Here is a 14907-nt window from a genome sequence, read left to right as displayed (position 1 = left end):
ACATGCTAATTCCTGAGGTTTGCACATTTTTAAAGATTAATAAAAACTCCTTTTTATTATTAGCTGACTTCTAGGAAAATCAAAATAAATTAGGAATCCTACGGTAAAGAAATCTCCTATTCAACATATTGAGACAGGCTGATGTTATGAGTGTTCAGACAAAGGTAATACAGCGCGTCTACTTAATTGCCCTGACACCTGGCTCAGTTCCTCCAGCTATACTCTGAGTGCTAAAAAAATCTCTCATTGTTATTAATTGTATTCCTTTGTAAATGTAATGTCATATCGCTCCAGGCTAAGCTAATGAAACATACCCATATTACCAAAATAGGCATATTTCTTTTTGTACAACACATTCCATCAAAACTGTCTGCAAAAGACATTGTGTTAAAGACCTTTCATAGAGCAATATAAAGAATATCTTAACTCTTACTCCAACATTTCTATTACATGATTATTAAAATGCCCATGAGGACTAAATAATATTGAGTGAATTCAGTTATCATATAAGACTTTAGAAATATTGTTAATTCCAGCTGCTGATTTATGTTAATATTAATGCTAGATTACATGCTATGGCTACTAAACAGCTACTGCATACCAATTCACACAAAGACAGGCTCTCTCCAATGTACTGGAGCTGTGTTCCCCTGTTATAATGAGAATCTGAATTATTTATTGCTATTTATCTTACAGTAGTTCACTTGACCACACTCACTCTTTCTGTTTCTACTGCACATCAATGCATGTAAACATGACACAATAACAGCTGCAAACTTCACATATTTCAGCCTCTTTACATCATATGAGATCAGTAGCAGGCTTTAACCAAAACTGTTCCCCAATGGGCTCCTGCAGAAAAAGAGAGGACAAACATACTTCCTAACACTCAAGGGAACATGAAAAAGTGAAGTCAGCTTTTAGTGCATTTTAAATGTAAGCATTGCTGTGAATATTAAAATTGAGCATAAAGGTGACTCTTCATTCTGGACGCGTCTTGAATTTGTTCTGACCAGTCGAATGTTAGTGTTGTCACTCAGCTAAGACAATGTTCCTAGTGCTCTAGCGCGCGATTTTTCCCTGGAGGGTACTGAAAACCAAAAGGGCCAAGACTCTCTTGAAACATCATTAAGAAACAGAGCCTTACTTAGGAAGCAGTAACGTAGACTAGTAGAAATTAGTAATGGGAAGACCTGTGAGATCATCTAATCCATCTCCCTTTCTGAGGGCATGTAGCACTGGGATTCCAAAGGGTCTGATCCAAAGCCCCATTGAAATTGATATAAAGCCATCAATTTGATCTTCCCGCCATTCCCCTCCTGGTGGTGGGGCCATGCTAGGAGCATGTAGGATCAGTGAACTGGAAAGCCTCAGCAAGGCAGCTGTTTGGTGGAAAGAAGTCTCTTTCCTTCTCCTCATGTATACTCTTAGCTCCCATCTCAGCTGCTCAGGTTGAGGATTTGGCCCTTAGTTCACATGGTCACTCTTTACAGGCAGCTGATAAACTACTTGATTAAATACGTTGTTCAATTTTATTTAACATTCTTTTATTGGCAGTTTTAAGGCCATTGCCAAAATGTGAAATCTTACACCCAAGGGGCCAGCCCTGAAGAGTCTGTCTCCACAAATAAAGATTAGTCAGGTGAGGCAGCTATGCAGGATTACAATAGCTGGAAAATACAGCAAACTATAAAGAAAGATTCAAACAATGAAAACTACATATCCAATTAGAAAAGTCACAGATGTGGACATTGCAGCGCTAATACAGGTATGTAGGGCCAGATACACCAATACACTTCAGCTTTGACAACACAAAACTGCCATGAACCCATCTTAACTGGCCAGTTAAACTGAGTTTATGGCTGCTTTGCCTCATTGGAGTGACACAGAGAAGCTGAAGCCTACCAGTGAATCTGGCCGATAGATGAAATACCGTAAAAATTTTAGTTGCAAAAAACTTCCAATTTATCATCAATAAAGTGCAGTGAAATCTCCCAATGGGGATATTTTTAATCCAGGAAAACATAGGGCCAAGTGCTCCACAGTTGAAATTGGCAGAGCTTCACTGACTTCAGTGTCCTTGTGCCAGTTTACATCAGCTGTGGCCCATTGTTTTTATTAGATCAGTTAATGTGGCAAACAATTTGTCTTTGGGGAAAAAGAAATTTAGGGACAGATTTTCATCTCAGTTATGCTGGTGTAAATCCAGAGTAACTCCTCGGTAAATGAGATCAGATTCTGGCCCTCAATCAAAAAGCCATTTGGCATCTATCATAATCAGTGAAAAGGTACCTTCTACTATTTAAAATCACTCATATTTTAGGTGGATAGAAAATTGCAACCTCAGCTTCCAGTTTAACAAAGTCTAATTTCAAATACTGAAACCTAGTTCTCCTAATCTGAATGACTTTAGATACACCTGGGAATATCAAAACACAATTACCCTGAAACTCAATCCCCTTCCTTTTAATTAAAGAAAGAATCCTATCTCAGCCACCTGAGGATCTGAAAGCTACTGTAAGAATTTGACACTCAGAAGAAGCCCTAACAGACAAATTATGAGGGCTGTGTAAGCAAAAGATAATAGCTACCCTACCATTAATAGATTAAATTTAAAATAATTTTTTTAAATGCTCAGAAAAGGCATCTAATCAATCTTGACCTTCAGAACCTTCTCTCCAGCCAAAAATAAGTATATTACAGGAACTAACTTACATTTTTTTAAAAAATCAGGGCTAGCTCTTCAGTGACTTTAGTGGAGCTATGCCAATTTATACAAGTTGAGGATATGGCCATTAATTTTTCTGTAATGTTCTCCCTAATCAACACGTTCGATATCATTTTAAAGTCATCAACATGTGTCTTAAACCTGTCTCAGTCCTCAAACATAATCTAATTATTCTTCCGTAACAGGTCCTCTGATTTCTCTGCTTTAATAATTTTAGGAATAATGTTATAATTTGCGGAACCACATTTTATATAAAATCTTCTAAAGTTGATAGGGCAATGTCACAGGGGGCTGGCCTTTTAATGGGAAATGGGTCTCAGTCCCTCCTGTGACCTCCCTAGCTGGGGGAAATGAAGCTAGGTCATGTGATTCAATCAGGCCTTTGGGATAAATAAGGGAGAGAGAGACTGTGAGAGAAACATCAGCAAAGGATCTGCAGAGAACAGCAAGACTCCTGCAGGAGATCCTGAGTGTCTATGGGAGAGCCAGGAGAGCAGCAGGGGGGTTTACCTGCTGACTTCACTGACCCTGAGAGAAGGTAGCTCCAGGAGTTTTGGATCCTCTCCTGGAGGGAAGGAAGGACTTCATCAAGAAAGGGCCACGAGTGGCTGCTTCATGAAGATGAAGAAAAAACCCAGGACTGGCAGAATATGCTGGAGCTGAGGATGGACTTCGGTGTTGTGGTGATGGACTTTACTTTGGGACTTTGAGGAGTGTTTTGAACTTTCTGCTCTAAAACCATCCCCAAGAAGATGTGTTACTAGCCACAAGAAAGTCTTTGTGGATTATTTCAGGGAACCTCAGCAGGAAATTGAGCCAGAACCCTCCAGAGCCATCCCAGTCATGAGGGGATACTCTGGAGGTGGTGACCCTGTTACAGGTAACTTCCTTAACATCAACCCCTTTAGTACCTGCCTCCTAAAGACCTTACTGGCACGAATGAGAAGACTGAAGTATGGAAGAAGACAAATCCAATTCCTGTGTATTCTCTTCAGTTCCAGCCAATCTAACATTAAATAACATACTAAACGTTTCTGTGGCAAGGTTTTTCCTGGCACTTTTCTGAATTTTTAAAATGTGCCCCTCACAAAGTGTATTGTGGGCCACATGTATATAAAAAGCGGATAATGTAATATTACTGAATTCAATAAATCAGACTTATAAAACTCCTCTCCAGAGTCTCAGGCAGAAGCCTGAACAGACAGCCTCCAGTTCAAAGTGCAAGGACTAACAACTCAGACTGCATTGGGCCAATGGGGGAAGCAAGTGCCAGAGTTGAGGACATTGCACTGAGAATGTCCTGCCGGTAGCATGCCCAGCCGTTGATTGAGAGAGTGTTAGCATGAGCTTATTAGGTGATCTTGGTTTCAGAGGCAGAATATGGGGACAGAGCAATCTCTTGGGTAGCTAGGCTCCAAACCATACTAGGCTTTCAATATAAATTCAAACATCCTGAATGGCAGACCAGAAATAAACAGAAAGTCAGTGCCGTCTATAGAGATGTGGTATAATGTCACCCTTCCTGTTCAACCGGCCAGATTGGTGTATTCTGCACTGCCTGAAGTTTTCAAAGGATTGCTCCATATAGAGCATTTTGCAGCAGTCCAATCTGGAGATGACAAAGGCATAGATAACTGAGACAAGGTCGATATCAAACAGAAAAGGTCACAATATGTATTTTACTAGAGTTTCTAATAACTTCTTTTTCATGTGCTAAGCCCATGTAACCTTGAAGGGAAAAGAGAGTGAGCTTTTCTGAAGCAAAAGGAATTTTGATGTTATAGCATTATTTACAACTTGCTTGAGAATCATTAAAACACCCTAAAATTTATGGCCTGATCCAAAGCCCATTGAAGTCAACAGGACTGGCTCTAGGCGTCAGGAAAGCAAGCCCCCAGAATTCCAGGGGCGGCATTCTGGCCACTTGTTTTTTTGCCTGGGCAGTTGTGCTCTCGGAGCCTGGGGCAGCAAATTTTTTGCTTGGGGCGGCAAAAAATCCAAGAGCCAGCCCTGGAAGTCAATGGAAAGACTCCTCTGGACTTCAAAGGATTTTGGTTCAAGCCTTAAGTGTCTGGTGCATATAGAAAGTGATATTACTGAACTGATGTGCTAAAAGATACAAACAATTTTAAATTACAATGTTCAGAAGCCACAGCTCAGCAAGAACTCTGGGGTACTGTTGCTTGAGTCATTTTGCCACCTTTGGCCATATCCTCAATGTGTGTAAATCTGCTTGGCTCCCCTGAAGTTAGTGAAGATTTACAACAGCTAATGGGTCTAATGCAATCTTGGGATGCATAAGCAGGGGGATTTTGAGTAAGAGTAGAGCTGTTATTTTACCTCTGTATTTAGGACTGGTACAGGTATTGCTGGAATACTGTGCCCAGTTCTGGTGTCCACAATTCAAAATGATGTTGATAAATCGGAGAGGGTTTAGAGAAGAGCCACAAGAATTATTAAAGGATTAGAAAATAGTGCCAAATAGTGATTGAGCTTCTTGAGTCATCTACTTAGCTTAACAAGGAGAAGGTTAAGGGTCCTTGATCACAGGCTATAGGTACCTACATGGGCAATCAATATTTGATAATGGGTGTGATGTTGCACTCCATATGTTTTATGGAAATATGCTTATGAATGTAAATATAAAGTAACTGGAATATGCTTTATGCAAAAGGTATCTTGTATGGTATAGTTACAAATTAGGTCTGTGTTGCAGTGGACTAGCGTGTCTGGCTCACCGAGACAGGGTTTTGGAGTCCCAAGCTGGCAGGAAAAATGGGCTCAGAAGTAATTCCAGCATGTCAGGTGACAGTGCCAAGGGGGTCTCTGTGACCAAACCTGTCACAATGGCTCTTCGAGCTAGCAGAGGAAGGTATAACATGATCCAATGACTGGAAGTTGAAGTTAGACAAATTCAGACTGGAAATAAGGTGTGAGAATAATTAACAGAGAGAGTAATTAACCATTGGAATCATTTACCAAGGGGTCATGGTGGATTCTCTATCCCTGGCAATTTTAAAATCAAGATTGGATGTTTCTCTAAAAGATCTGTTCTAAGAGTTATTTCAAAAACGTTCTGTATACCTGCATATCAGAAAAGGTCAGACTAGATGACCACAATGATCCCTTCTGGCCTTGGAATCTATGAACAATTGAGGATCTGGCAGTATGGATAATATATGAATACATGGTAATGCAAGATTGGCAAGATATATACGCAATGGGGCAGATCATCACCTCATGTAAATGTCATGGGTTCACGATGGTGCTATGACAGTTTACACAAGCTGACAATCTACTCCAAAACATATACAACATAGAGATTATATGCATAACTTTTCCCAGATCATATATTATACATTCATCAAGAGATTAAATCATGTTTAGTGTGAAAGATACTATACATCTGTGTATTCATGCTCAGTCTTGCTCATGAATTCATGAACAAGGAGGACAAAGACAGCAATTTCATTTCTAGCATCTGATTTAATTGTGACAGTGTACATTACCTTTACACTTCCGGTCTGGTTCCAGGGTGCTGGTCTTTGGCCAAAATAGGAGTAAAATCAACTGGAAAGAAAATGTTCTTGCATATAATACAGAAAACAGATGGGTACATTGTATGGGTCGAAGGGGAGGTAAATTTTCCTCCAGATTTTTTCCTAGGACATCCTTTACTACTGTCACTTTCAGTTTTATAGCTGTGGAAGTCCCCATATCACATTCTAATAACTTTCTGCTAGAAATGCTACAAAAATGACACCCACACAGCTTTTTGCCTCTGTACCCTAACTTTTAAGATCTTGGGATTCAAAGATACATCACTATTTTTGTCATCTTGTTTTCCATTTTTAATGACTACATGAGCAGCAGTGAAAAAAGGATAGAATACTTCTCATCAGTTAACCCTTAGGCTGCCATTGTGGCTTTACATGGGCTTCCCTACCATTCATTAGACTTTCAAAATTAAAAACACCAGCCAATATGTAATATAATGCAATTACAGGAAACGTCTGGAATTGTCTAATTCATTCACCTTAATCATATCAAAATAGTCACATCCATTAGCCAAAGCCTTCTGGGACCCCATGATTTTGCCAGCTGGTATGTACTGTATTCTGCCACGATTCCTTCCTGTAATGGAAGCATTGCAAGAGTTCAAAAAACATTAAGAAAGAGAAATGGGGAAGTGGGCAGATACAGCTGGAGACTTCTGAGAACAAACTCACACAAACATCCCTTCACTAGCTTAACCACTAAAAGAGATAAGGAAAAGAACTTAATGTATGAAGACAGGTTTCAGAGTAACAGCCGTGTTAGTCTGCATTCGCAAAAAGAAAAGGAGTACTTGTGGCACCTTAGAGACTAACCAATTTATTTGAGCATGAGCTTTCGTGAGCTACAGCTCACTTCATCGGATGCATCCAATGAAGTGAGCTGTAGCTCACGAAAGCTTATGCTCAAATAAATTGGTTAGTCTCTAAGGTGCCACAAGTACTCCTTTTCTTAATGTATGAAGTAATGTTTACCTTTGGTAATATTATTTGGGTGTCATAGTTTTACCTTGGCATACACTATGCTTTTCTTTTTTAAAAAAAATTAAAAATAATGCCAAGTAGAGAAAGAAGAGGTCCTGGTTCAGGAGATTATTTAAGCACATACTTACATGCTTTTCTAGGCTTGCTTTCCTAGACAAAAGAATTGTAGACTCTAACTATAGCCAGGACACATTAAAAATGGTACTCTTGCAGTGTATGCATGCCCTGTCCCCCTCTGAGCTCCTTGGTACGGGTAGCTGGTTGGGACTCTGACTCCCTTTGACTGGCTGTGGGCAACAGGTCTCCAGTCTGGGCCTTAGGCTTTCTGGTTCCTGCAATCAGGGGCTGAAGCAGCTCACAGGCTGGAGCCTCGACCGAGCATCCTTCCTCCCTAGCAGTCAGCCCAGAATGACCTGGGCTTCTCTCCTTTATATTAGTGTAGCATTTGGAGCCTGCCCAGTCTTGTCCTAGTGCGGGGTTAACCCTTTCCTGCCTAGTGCGGGGTATGTACGCCCCATCACAGGTACTCTCTGGCAAAAAAGAACATTCCTGATTCATATAATCTAATAGCTGTGGTGGGACCTGCGATGGAGGTCTCCAGAAACAAGTCAGTGTATTGTCTGATCTTAAGCATGGAATTATTTCAGCGTGAAAGACAACATTACTGACATTAGTCAAGCTATTGTGAATTGAACCTAACCTATGACCCTTGCTCATTCCAGTAGTACTTGTGAGTAGTCCCATTGACTACAGGTGGGAGTAAGGGTTGCAGGATCAAGTTCTTAAGTCCCTTCTTTTTTAAAAAAAAGATTATCATGCGTCGTTCAAATACAATGCACTTTTGTTTTTCAGTTTCCACTGGAGAAGACTGTTACATAGGAATAAGAGCCCATCTACTGAGCCACTCAATAAGAGGTTTGAACTTCACAGCTAGCTAGAGTGTTCTGGTTATACCAAGATGGCTTCTGCATACTCCCGATGGGTGCTCAGGGAAGGCTGACATCTCAGAAATCCCAGCCTTTGGGCCTCTTGCTATGTCAAGATCACATATTACTATATGCTGGTTGCCTAGCAGCAACACTGTCGCAGACTAATATGTCAGATTTGTGTAATGTTTTCTCAACTTCCAGATATTGTGAGAAATGGGGGTAAAAAACCCCTGACTGTTTCACTTGCTTGTAGAACTGTGTGCATGTGGACATCACTGCAGATCATGACATTCTGAGCGGCTGATACAGATGTGGAGAATATTTCTGTGGATCAAAAGAAAGATAACGATTGCCAAAAAATAAATCATGGCCTTCCATGGATGGCTGAGCTGTAGCAGAGACCTTGTGTGACAGCCTGGAAAAAACATGAAACCCAGCCATAATTTCAATCATTCTCACTCACTCGTGAATATGCAAAATAGCCTGCAGTTATATGGCGAGTTTTATTTGTCAACAGTGCTGCCAATGATTTTAAAGGAAACTTTCTGTTGCTTTCTTCCAAGGGCATATGTGACATTTCAGAAGTATTAAATGTGCCATTATCTGGGTGAGAATGTTCATATGGCTGGTAGTGTGAATCACAGAAATGTAGGACTGGAAGGAACCTTGAGAGGTCTTCTAGTCCAGCCTGCCATGCTGAGGCAGGACCAACTACATGCAGGCCATTCCTGTGAGGTATTTGTCTAACCTGTTCTCAAACAATCCAATGATGTGGATTCTGCAAGCTTCTTGGAAGCCTAGTCTAGTGCTTATCTATCCTTATAGTTAGAAAGTTATCACATCTTATGCATGTGCTTCTTTTCCCCATGTGCTTATGTATTTTGACCAACTTTTTTAAAGGCTGGGGTGGATGAGATAGTCCACTCTTTAGTTCGGTGGACCAAACTGGTGGTCTGTGGGATGGTGGCAGGTCATGTGGAAAACAGATTTGGGGGGGGAACAGTCACACCACATGGCTGCCAAAGCCACTGAAGTTGCTAGGTGGAGCTGCCAGGAGCCTCCTTGCCATTGTTAGGAAGAGAGGCCTAACTACCTCACCAACGAGCCCCAGCTGCCAGCAGAAGGGGAGCCAAAGAGCTGTTGTTACCAACAGCTGCTTGTGGAGGCTTTGGTGATGATTAAGTGTGCTAAGAGCCAGAGGGGGAAGAGAGAGAGAGCAGGGTTAAAGGGAACTGCATGCACTCAGCTACTCTCAGAATCAGGATCAAACCTGGTATCTTATTTTAATTAGAGATGGCCTGAGGCATCTGTGTTTTGAATTTGTTTTTGCAACACCATGTAGGTTGGGTTTTGGTTAATCCAAAATCCCAAGCATGAAACCATCTTTTAGTTTCTTTGAATCTGAGGGTGTGCAAAATCAAAATGAGATGGATAGGCAGATAGGTAAGCCAGATAGAGAAACTGAATTCATAAGACAGTGTTTGTCTGCATATAGTTCCCTTTCATCACAATGACAACAGTGGTTCATATCCTAGTCTTGTAGAAGTGGTTAGCTTTTAATTCATTCAAGAGATGTTATCTGAAAGGAGGTATTTACACTATCCTAAAAACAAAATAATACTGCTAAACAATACTTATTTCATATCATTTCTGAATGTGGTCAGATATAAATAGCAGCACAGCACACATTTAAGAGCTAGTCTTATTGAAAAAAAGTAATTAATTGGTGTTATACACAAAGGTGGTTTGGTTTGGTTTGGTTTGTAACCAGCACAGCTTTAATTACAAGTAATTGTTTTCAAAATCATGCTGCTCATAAGTTCTGCATTCTAGACAGTGATTATGAATCAATACACTAATCTATCACTTTCATTATTTTTGTCATCTGCGTGTGTTCATCAAAGTTTCGTGTGTAATTCAGGCAACAGATCAGACATACCTGTGCTTCCATTCTTTGAAAATCTGCTTGTTTTAAAGAAAAAAATGAGTGATGTTGTAAATGAAGATACCTTTGTCTTAAATGAAGACATCAAATTAAATTCCTTTTACTTATTTTAGACAAATCTAGTGGGAAGGATGAATAAAGCACAGAACTGAGTGTTCAGATTGGGTGATATTCCTCATTTTGTCACAGACTGTCCCCTTAGACAAGTGATTTCAACCTCTTTATACCTAGTTCCCCTACATATAAAATGGGGATAATAACACTTTCCTACATCACTGGGGTAAGGAGGCTTAATTCATTAATGTTTGCAAAGCACTTTGAGATGGAGAGAGGCAGGGTGCTACATAAATGCAAATTATTATTACAATAAATGAATATGGGGCTCAGTTTGTTACTAATCTAGACCCTGATTCAGCAAACCATCCTTGTTCAGGACAGCACTTAAGCACATGCTTAAGTCAATGGGACTTAAGCATGTGCTTAAAGTGAAGTGTGGGAATAAGGGCTGTGCTGAATAAAGATAGGCTTTAGCATGTGTCTACCTGAATCAGGGCTTAAGCTGTTATTTTTCCCATATCCTCTGTTTTTTCTTCTCATTAGAATGAGAGGGAACTTGCATAAATTCCTCAAATGAACACACAAGACTATCTGCCTGTCTCCCTCAGAATTCTGAGTTTTCTTTCCTCTTCCCCCAAATTAACAAGTGCTGTCACCTGCATCACTAAACACCAATTCACTGCTTACCTCCAACAAGACCTCCACGTAGAGTAGCTAACAGTATTTCAAAAATCAAACTCAAACATTCCTAGCATGTCTGATGAGACTACATTAGGTACACCTGTCCATGGCAATATTTTGCTTTCTGATCTTTTATGTGTTCATGAAGAACTCTAAACACTGAATGTTTCTCAGATGCAAGGCAAATTTTAATATGATGATCTTCTTTCCTCTCTGGGTCATAGGTGCTGAAACTAGGGATGCAGGGGGTGCAGGAGCACCACCTGACTTGAAATGGTTTCCATTATATACAGGATATACAGTTGGGTTCAATTGCTCACAGCACCCCCACTATAAAAATTGTTCCAGCACCCCTGCTTTGGGGTCCCATCTTCCATTCTTCTCCAAAATACTAGAGAAATCTTAAGTCAGCAAACATCAAAAATATATCTATTTGGATAAAAACTAAGTTATAAATGCCATAAAAGTAGCTTGAAAATCACTATGTAATGGAAAACATTAGTTACATTTGTAACTACAGGGACTAATTCTGATCTCATTGAAGTTGATGGCATAACTCCTATTGGCAACAGTGATGCTGGAACAAATCCATAGTATCCATGACAAGATCTATAACTAAGACCATAGAAACTAAAGACTAGCATGATGCAAAGAACTTGATCTGAACGCTTTCCCCTTCTAGAGGATATAATTCTTTAAGCACACAAATAGTCCTATAGACTTCAGTGCTGAATTAGGGTCAGATTCCTAAGGACCCTCAGCTCCGCCTCCAAACCTTATAACATATCAGTTCAGTTACTAGTCAAAGCCTTTTCCTTCTTTAAATTATTCTTTTTATACAGAACGCTTCTGTTAGGTGATAGCAGTTTTGTATTTTCACCTTTTTGTAAGCTAATTTAGAGTACATTAAATGCCTTGAATATCTCAATAGGAATGTCATTCATGGTTATGGCTGTTTGTAGAATCTTTTACATTTTGCTTGGATTTTATCAGCCATATTGGAAGAATCTGTGACATGTATCTAATGGTAGGTCAGGCCCAATCCAGCTCCTATTAAAATCAGTTGAAAGACTCCCATTCACTAGTGTGGGAATTGGGTTGAGCCCTTAGTCATTCTAGAATAAATCCAAACTGAGACTTAACGGCTGGTGTAAATGAGTGTAGCTCCATGAAGTCAGTGGAGCTACATCAAATCACAGAACCTGAGGAGGCAGACCTAAAATGTATTCCTTCTCATCCATCTAAAATTTGACACATATTCTAGAAATAAGGAGTTACTGTGACATCCAATGGATTATTATTTTTTCTGTTCTTTTGTGTGTGAAACAGAAAATACAATTTACGTAGGAGTTGAAGTAGGGTCTCCAGATGTAAAAGACTGATGCAATGCTCATTGCAATGCCTAATGTCCAGTCCATCTTAAAATACTAAAGGGTTTTTTTTTACAAAACACTTTAACAATAACTGGTTTCAGAGAGGCAGCCATGTTAGTCTGTATCTGCAAAAAGAAAAGGAGTACTTGTGCACCTTAGAGACTAACAAATTTATTTGAGCTTAAACTTTCGTGAGCTACAGCTCACTTCATCAGATGCATGCAGTGGAAAATACAGTGGGGAGATTTTATATACACAGAGAACATGAAACAATGGGTGTCCCATTCCTCCTGCATCTGGAACCCCCCACAACAAGGCTCTGTGCATCCAGATCCTCCCGCCACTGAGTTGCCTGCACTCAGATTGTTCCACATAGAACCCTCTCACCCCACGCCTGGATCACCCCCACAATGAGCCTCTTCACACTTGGATCCTGCCCAGTTGAACCTGCCTGCCCCACGTTAACACTGTAACGAGAGTGATCAGGTAAGGTGAGCTATTACCAGCAGGAGAGAGAAGAAAAAAAAGAACCTTTTGTAGTGATAATCAAGGTGGGCCATTTCCAGCAGTTGAAAAGAACATGTGAGGAACAGTAGGGGGAAAAAATAAACATGAGGAAATAGTTTTACTTTGCGTAATGACCCATCCACTCTCAGTCTTTATTCAAGCCTAATTTAATGGTGTCCAGTTTGCAAATTAATTCCAATTCAGCAGTCTCTTGTTGGAGTCTGTTTTTGAAGGGTTTTTTTGTTGTAATACGACTTTTAGGTCTGTAGTCGAGTGACCAGAGAGATTGAAGTGTTCTCCAACTGGTTTTTGAATGTTATAATTCTTGACGTCTGATTTGTGTCCATTTATTCTTTTGCGTAGAGACTGTCCAGTTTGGCCAATGTACATGGCAGAGGGGCATTGCTGGCACATGATGGCACATATCACATTGGTAGATGTGCAGGTGAACGAGCCTCTATTAGTGTGGCCGATGTGATTAGGCCCTATGATGGTGTCCCCTGAATAGATATGTGGACACAGCTGGCAACGGGCTTTGTTGCAAGGATAGATGCCTGGGTTGGTGGTTCTGTTGTGTGGTGTGTGGTTGCTGGTGAGTATTTGCTTCAGGTTGGGGGGCTGTCTGTAAGCAAGGACTGGCCTGTCTCCCAAGATCTGTGAGAGCGATGGGTTGTCCTTCAGGATAGGTTGAAGATCCTTGATGATGCGCTGGAGAGGTTTTAGTTGGGGGCTGAAGGTGATGGCTAGTGGCATTCTGTACTTTCAACTCCTGTATTCCCAACAGCCACTGCAGCACTAGAGTGTGCTCAGTTGCTGGCAGGCATTTCCTACCCCACCCTGCAGGGGCTGGAGCTCCTGGGCTCATTCTCTCAATGCAGGACTCTCTGAGAGGTATGTGCCTGCCTGCCCTTCCCCTGCAACACTCCACCACCACCACATTGACTCACCCCTGGGCTGATGTTGGAGTGACCAATCAGAAGAGAAGGGGCCAGGGCTGCCACTTTCCCTGGTTGGTGCACAGCAAGGCCAACAGAAAAATAACCCCCCCACCAGCTGGAACACAGGGTCTGAAGCTCCCAAGCCAGGACGCTGGGTTCTGGGAGCCATCCAGAAACTGGGAGAGTTGGAAGGCATGTGATTGGTTCAAAAAACTATTTTGGAAAAGTACTTGCAGATAAAGAGTTATTTATGCTTTAAGTATCTTTAAAATGTACTTAAATATAAGTATTAAGTACAGACTGTTTAAAGTTCTTAAGAACAAGTATGAGGAGTGCTTCAAAATGCACGGGAACACTGCAGTTTATAAATGATAAAGTATGTCTATGTTCTCAGACACATTCAGTTAGAAATACCGTATCCTCTGGTCCATCTGCTGCCAGATCATGTAATAAGAAGTGTACTTTGGGGGCCTGATTGTCCACTTACTTACCCCAGTAACTCCTTCTGAGTCAATAGGCCAGATTCTCCCATACTTCTCTTCTGCACTAGTCTCAAGAAAGGCAGATGATGAGGAGGAAAAAGGTGGCTTAAAGCATCTTTATGCATCCCTAATTTTAGCACAGGCTGCTCTAAATTGTGCTGGTTTACAATAACCCTTTGGGGAACAGTGTGGCAGCACAGAATAGCTGAAACAAAATGCATTCCATCCATGATCCTTACTTTGTGCCCTGCTTCCAGCCCACCATGATATGTCCCCTACAACAGGGGCCTGGAGGGAGCCCAGCACACAGCCAGATGTTGTCTCTAAACTAGGCAGAGAACACTTCCCACCATGATCGGGATATTCTGTGGTGGGCAGTCTATGCTCTCTTTATAACCCGTTTGTGCCCTTCTCCAGACCCACACAGGGGCAACAACCCTTAGAGTTACATCAGTGTAAGACTTGACTAGGTGTAAGGAGAATCCGACCCTCTGGTTCCTGTTTACACACGTACAGGTTTTACAGTCCATTAAGTTTCATTGTGCAAAGAGTGAACCCAATACATCGAAATTAACACCATTTGGTCCATAACATTTTGTTTTCACAGCTTTAAAATAAAGTGGATTCAGTCTTTCCAAATATCAGAAAACATTCATTCTTTATCAGGGAAAAAAAAACACTGAAGTGACAGTTTGCATTAAACTAAAAATTGTTCAGTTGCTTTAACAA

Source organism: Lepidochelys kempii, chromosome 1, assembly GCF_965140285.1.
Source record: "Lepidochelys kempii isolate rLepKem1 chromosome 1, rLepKem1.hap1, whole genome shotgun sequence".
Classification (NCBI taxonomy): domain Eukaryota; kingdom Metazoa; phylum Chordata; order Testudines; family Cheloniidae; genus Lepidochelys; species Lepidochelys kempii.
The sequence above is the reverse complement of the archived record's forward strand: the minus strand, read 5'-3'. Positions refer to the sequence as shown.